The following is a 6,821-nucleotide window of genomic DNA, read 5'->3' as shown; positions in this document are numbered from 1 at the left end:
GATATGAAAAAAAGATGGCGGCCGTGACGTCGGTAACGAAGCCAAAGTGCTTCGGTAAATCTTGATTCTAATGAATTAGTTTCTAGTATTTTTCTGTTCTTGTTTCTTAATAAAGCAACATTTAATTTATTTAGGGAACATTTGTGTTTGTGAATAAAGAGTTATATAATTATTATTTGTTCGACAAAATTTGCGGATTTCGTACGCAACAAAATTTTTTAGATTAACAGACTGAGCATGTTTTATAATTATGCTTTTCATATGCACATGAATGTATATGTAATAAAATAGTTCAATGAAGATTGCTTGGCTTTATATATAATGGTATTTCTGTTTATTAGGAGCCCATTACGCGAAGCGTACAATTTGTCCCCCTTGGCCCCCCCCCCCCCCCCCCCCCCCCGTATCAGGCTCTCTTGGGGAGAGGGCAAGGGGAAGGGAATACTGAGCCGGCATTCCTTCCCTATTTTTTCCCACCAGGCCAACGTCTCCCATATGACTCTACATCTTCAACGACTTGGTTCAACTCTTCAAACTAGACTATTTACCAAAGAAACCTTCTCATAAAGGGTTCGTGGGACATGTCTGTGAAGTAGACTCAAAAAATTCAAATAGAGGAATGTGCACACCCCACAATTGGTGTCATCATCATGTGGTACAACCTATTGCTCCACCTGAAATATTTAACGACTTTGAAAAAATCATCGAAAAATAGATATGCAATTCCAGGAATACTATTTGCTTGGCGATATCAATGTCAGTAAGCGCAACAATTAATAGTAACACACTCCTTTTAACTGAGTCAGCTGATCTCTGAACCCACACGTGTTACTCCTAATTCACGAACACTGATAGAATTATGTATAACAAACACTCCCGAAAAGGTAACCCAATCCGGAGTAGTTCATTTAGGGATCAGTGATCACTCACTCGTTTATATAACCCGTAAGGCTTATTTCGAACGAACTGGAGCACGAGTTATAGAAATACGTTAATTTAAACATTTTAATCAAAAGGAATTTTTGCGAGATCTTGCACAGAAACCATGGGATCAGGTCAACTCCTTTTCTGATCCTAATGAAATGTGGAAGTGCTGGCGTGATCTTTTGATGGATAGCAAATGATGTATTAAGCAAAATACGGAGAAGAGATTGTTGATGTCAAAGCAAAACTACTCGCAAATGCGGCTCTCAAATGCGCAGAAAAAATAGCTTTAGGACAAGTTATAGACCAAAAGTAAATAAAAACGACTTCCATGTAGTCAAAGATAGATCAAGAATTCAGGTGTGTTTTTTTAAGCAAACAATGCGTATATTACTGTTTTTTATGACAAGCATTTTTTTCGACGAAAATCAAAGACTTTCTCTCAAAACTTTTAATATTTCTATAGATAAGCTTAATTTTTTTAATGCTGGATGAAAAATAACACGAAGAGCATATTACAACAAATATTCCGTCCTTTTAAATCATTAATAATTCAGTTGTTTTTAACCATTTATTGTATGTTTTTCGTTCAAGAAAATTGCAGCTTTGTTCGCCTCCTGTCGCGGGTCCCATCGGCAAAACAAAGCTGAAGACTTCCATTCAATAATTTTATATCTTTCTACAGATAATTTATTCATATATTGAATGAAATGTAAAATTACACCAGATATTCAACTGTTTATGAAGCTGTTCGAGCTAGTATGATTATATGAAATGATAAAGACCTTGTCTTTCACTTTAAAAAGCTAAAAATTATCCAAAAACATTTACAAATGCCAATTTACTGACAAAGAAATTAGTCATTTTGCATTTTGCATTATTTTCTATTTTGTCCCAGTTGTCAAGTTTAATAGCTGAATATAAACTTTGTTTTTCGAAAACTTTTGTCGTTCGTGATTTCCGTATCTTTCTCACAGATGAAAACTATGAAAACTGGTCAAATCAAACCTCAAAATCTAGTAAGCTAGCTGCTTAGTTTTCAAGCTTCTTGAAAAGTAGTTAAAGTGCCTATCACCCTTCTGACAATATTTACAGTATTGATTCTACATGGGGTAAGATGTCGATTAACCTGAAAAAAATTCATAGTTTGAGTGCGGCTTCTTGAAGTTATGAAGGTTTTTCTATGCCATATGCTAATGCGGTGAAGTATGAGGAGGCATTTATGGTTATTTGTTGTTCCTCGTAATTCGAAACACCGGCTTCTATGTGAAAACTAACTTGCAATAATTTGTATAAGAGCAATTGGAAAAACAATGACGTATTCCAAATTTTATTTATCTGTGCCAGTAAGGTTTTGTATATCAAATGATTACTCCTCATACGTCACAACATTAGCATATGGCATGGAAAAACCTTTATAACTTCAAGAAGCCGCACTCAAACTCTGAAATTTTTTCGGGCTTTTCCACATCTTACCCCATGTAGAATCAATACTGTGAATATTGTCAGAAGGGTGATAGGCACTTTAACTAAGGCTTATAATGAAAGGAATAAAATTATTTTAATGAAGTATTAAGATATTAAGAAAGCTTTTTTAACTGATGACACATTTGGTTTTAACGTTCAGGGCCTTCATTTCTCAAGCTTAGTTATTTGATGATCTCCAGCCAATTTTCTCTCTGATGCTACCAAAGCATTTGTTTTTTATTTTCATTGCGGCAAAAATACATTTGATATAAAAACATCAAAATTCCTATGGAAATTAAACCATACATCGTTATGTAAAAGAAGTAAGTAAGCTTTTTTGCTCATTAAAACCAGTTTTCAAGTCTGTTTTATAGTCTTGATTTGTCCTAAAAGAATCGGGAATCTCCAAAATTTCGATTTCAATGAAAGACATCCGAGGTAAATTTCATTAAACCTAATATTGTATTGGATTATCTGTAGTTATCTTTCGTTTTTTTTTAAGTAGAAGAGATTCAAAGCCTAAAAATGTCGGCCATGGTAAACTTTGTCGAAGAATCTTCAAAGAACAAAACTAGCCCCTTTGGGTGGGGGTGAGTTTTGTACAAAATTCCTAAGTGGGAGAGTATAATCGCACAAAGAAAACAATGTAGTGCATGGTCTTTATTATGGGATCTTCATCTCGAATTAAAATAATTGAAGATTTTTTCCCGATCTTATTTTTACCTTTCAGATTCATTCAATTTGGGTCATTTATTTCTTTAGATACTGCAGTAACAATAATAAGGCCTTAATCCAACCACACTTTGATTATTGCAGTACAGTGGACGTGGGATGGGTTAAGTAACCGTTTGACAAACTACAAAAACTGCAAAATCGTGCTGCCAGGGTGATCACTAAAAGCAATTATGAAACTAGCTCAACCACTCTTCTTCGGGCCTTACAATGGGATAATCTTCATACACGCCGGAAAAAGCTCAAAGCAATAATAAACCATGTTTAAAACAATGCATGAGCTTACTCCAGTGAACTTAAAAGATATATATTCTACCTCGCAGGACGACTTACGTGACCAAGAAAACAAACTTTACATTCCCAAATCACGTACTGATTATTTGAAACGTACATTCAGTTACAGTGGTGCTAAATTATGGAATGATACCCCAGGAAATAAGAAACTGGTTCATTAGCTAGATTTAAAAGTAAATTGAACCAGGTTTCCTTTTGAATATTAGTTCCCACACGGCAATCATGTAAAATTACAGTAACTATCATGTAAATGTATTTTTGTTTTTGATATTGACTGATGATTTATTCCGTGTTTAAGTAAAGTCTGTATGTACGTATGTATGTATGTATGAAGGAAAACAAAACAATAAAAAGTAAACAAAACAGAAAAAGAAAAAATACGTGAATTATCAACAATCTAGTTTTTATTGCAATTATAACAGCTAAAGCTTTAGCCTATTTATCAGTACATAAGTATCTCGTCCTTCGATGAAAGTATAGATTTTAAGTTTTAGAATAATTTTAACAATCTTATTATATATCATTAAATTATAAACAATATAGCTGTATAATTGGCTCGTCTAGTTCCAGAGATTGTCAAATTTGAGGGATCAGATATGCACGATGCTTTCCAAGTTCGTCTACTAGTTCGTGATGTTAATAGTTTCTGAACTATAGCATCTCATTTGCCGCGCAGCACTACAGACTATGCTCCGGAAACAGTCAGCATCTAGATCCGTCCCATGCTGAAAAACAATGGTTGAAACGCTTAGTTTTAGGCTGCGTTTCCACGGTAGAGTACAAACACTAAAAGTGTGCAACACTTTGCAGTATTTAGTAGTAAATAGTGCTAATTAAACAATAGAAAACAATAGGATTAGCATAATTTAGCAGTATTTAGTGGTATTTATGTTACACACTTATAGTGTTTGTACTCTATGTACCGAACGAATTATTATATTATAGTAAACATTGAATTTTTACACAAAAGCGTTTGCCCGTAGCACGAGTCGAGATACAGTCAATTCAAAAAACGTTGTCGTCGACCGGCTCAAGCCTACGCGACTGGACCGAAAGGAATATGGGTAAAAATCACTGAAGCGGTTAAATATTCGTTCTGAATTAATTGTTCCCGCTAGTAATAAGATAATAATGGCGAGAAACAATGCATGTGTTCGGGTTTAGGGAAAGAAAAACAAAGTAGTTATGATTCAGTTCTCAATCCCGAAAATATGAAGACATTAAAAAAAACGTCTCCTTCAACACTTCCCGCTCGCCTACGAAGGTTCGTGCTGTAAACCAGGCATAACTAGTCAGATAAACTTATGGAGTCAACTCAGCTTCAATGATTGCTACCCAGAGGTCCTTTCGGTCCAAACGCGTAGGCTTGAGTTGGTTGACGACAACATTTTTTGAATTGACTGTATAAGCCCGAGAAACGAAAAATATCTAGCAATAGACTTTGTCTGACTTTACTTATAAAAAATGGGAGTAAACATAATAAAGCAGTTGTTTAGTATTCTTATCAGGAGGATGTTCCAACAAAATCTGAATGGTAATTTTAATCTCAAAACTGTAAATTATCTCTTGAAAATGGCCAAAAAAACTGTGCTTAAAATTATAGCACGTATATGCTTGCTGTAGACTAAATAAACGTTTTACTACGATCCGCATTCATTTCTCAATATTCAGTTACCTGGCAAGAGTGGATCGAGTTTCGCTTTCCTTTGTTGATCCTCGCGAGATTTCGAATTCCTAAGGCCCAGTCTGTTGAAAGAACCAAAATAAGAAACGCAAAAACAAGAACCATTTTCATCGCTGCTGTCATACTTAGAAGCTAAGCTTGAAGATGCGAATTTTTATAACTGGCTTGGAATGAAATGAATCCTTCATCTAATTTAACCGCTGTTTTATACCATAGTTAATATGTTTATACCCTAGACAGAACCACATGGAAGTCGGAAATTTTCTTTGATACAAGATGTTATTCTCAACACATCATTAAAATCATTTACTACTTGAGATTTTCCATGCCCTTAGTTCCCACTAAAGTTCAGTATTAATTTGTATAAGAATACGGTTGAAACTATAGCACTCATACGTCAAAGGTTTGTCCCAAAAAAAAACGACTAGATTTATCTTATATTGCTCAAGGCCAACGTTATCATGCTTGAAGAGGTTGGTTGGTAAGTTGAGGCTGTTTCCACAGGGACGGCGGAACTTTTTGTGAAATTTTAATACATTTTCACTAAACTCAGCCCCCCCCCCCCCCCCCCCCCAATCAAAAAACTGCTCCGCCGTCCCTGTTCCAAGATAACTAATTTCAAAACCCATTTTGGGGGGGGGGCTACCTTCAAGAAAAACTAGTTTTGAAGTGAATAACATAAAGGGAACGCGATTAGCAATTATTCACCGAAGGCGAAGTGAATATCGGGGAATATTTACCGAGACGTGAGTCTTCAAGCGGCGAGGTAAATATTCTCCATATTCACTGAGCCTGAGGCGAATAATTGTTTTTAGTATATACCGACTTGTGTACAGAGTAACTTATTTTTATATACAATAATTCACTAAAAACAAACAAACAGAAACTTTTAGGTTTGCGTGACAAATTCACGCAAAACTTTTAGCAAAATTTTTAGCAAAACTTTCAGGCCATACTTCGTTGCCTTTTTAGTATTGATAGGAATGGCATTTACTTTCATTTTTTTCAATTTTCTCATCGGAAATTGTAGCAAAACGATTGCCGGCAGATGCCACTCAATATTCCGAGAATCAGAGGTGAATATCGTACAATATTCACTTCCAATTAACCAATGAGTGCGCGCGTTCTTAGGAAGTACACAAGTTGGTATATGCTAAATCGTTATATCGTATAGTCAACCTGAATGTGATTTAGTAACATGCCGTACTTCTAGGTATAGGGATTGGGTCGAAAGGAATTCTAATAACTGGGAAATCTTCATAAATTTAGGGGGAAAGCTAAACTGAATATTAAAATACAGGGAAACCTATATTATCCATTATCTGGTTCCTTTTGTACGCTATTGGATGTATTTTACAAGAGAAAATGCATGACATAACCGGGGTCAAGCTAGAAAATCGTCTCTCCTTGAAATAAAACAGAACCTGTCATAAAAACAGAAGTGGATTTGAAAACCCCTGGCTTTCCTGAACATTTTGGTATATAATTCATAGGAATTTGTTAAAATTTAGAACCGTATTTTTGCTGATTTTTTAAGCTCATACTATCTGTTGGCCTATACATTCGCCTCTTATGGTTTCTTAGGTTTCGTAGCCTCGAAAACACGCTACTACGGTAGTAAGCGAAAGAACAGAAGATTTACGGGTCATTTAGGATGTTGTGTCACGCAGTTTATTTGTGCTATATAACTTTACTTTTAAGAACGACCTTTTGCTTTGGA

General features: G+C 35.2%; 1 protein-coding gene and 1 long non-coding RNA gene across 2 annotated transcripts in view; one reads left to right on the top strand and one right to left on the bottom strand.

Annotated features, from left to right (window-relative positions):
* LOC116294927 (intermembrane lipid transfer protein VPS13D) overlaps positions 1-300 on the top strand; it is a 65,770-nt gene extending 65,470 nt beyond the window's left edge. Inside the window, exon 76 of the mRNA XM_089029733.1 lies at positions 1-300. This exon is cut by the window's left edge and continues 1,353 nt beyond it. The gene's annotated coding sequence lies outside the window, so the exon portion shown is untranslated.
* Positions 301-3,803: 3,503 nt separating this feature from the next.
* On the bottom strand, positions 3,804-5,413 carry LOC116294938 (uncharacterized). Its single transcript, XR_004196966.2, has 2 exons — positions 5,093-5,413; positions 3,804-4,142 (listed from the first exon to the last, which is right to left on the bottom strand). It is a non-coding gene; the product is annotated as an uncharacterized LOC116294938 (long non-coding RNA).
* Between the last annotated feature and the right edge of the window lie 1,408 nt (positions 5,414-6,821).

This window comes from Actinia tenebrosa, unplaced genomic scaffold (genome assembly GCF_029948245.1).
Source record: "Actinia tenebrosa isolate PJP-AT-01 unplaced genomic scaffold, QUT_ActTen_1.0 PGA_scaffold14__42_contigs__length_11649687, whole genome shotgun sequence".
Lineage (NCBI taxonomy): Eukaryota > Metazoa > Cnidaria > Anthozoa > Actiniaria > Actiniidae > Actinia > Actinia tenebrosa.
Note: the sequence above shows the minus strand (reverse complement) of the source record. Positions and strands in the feature narration are given on the sequence as shown.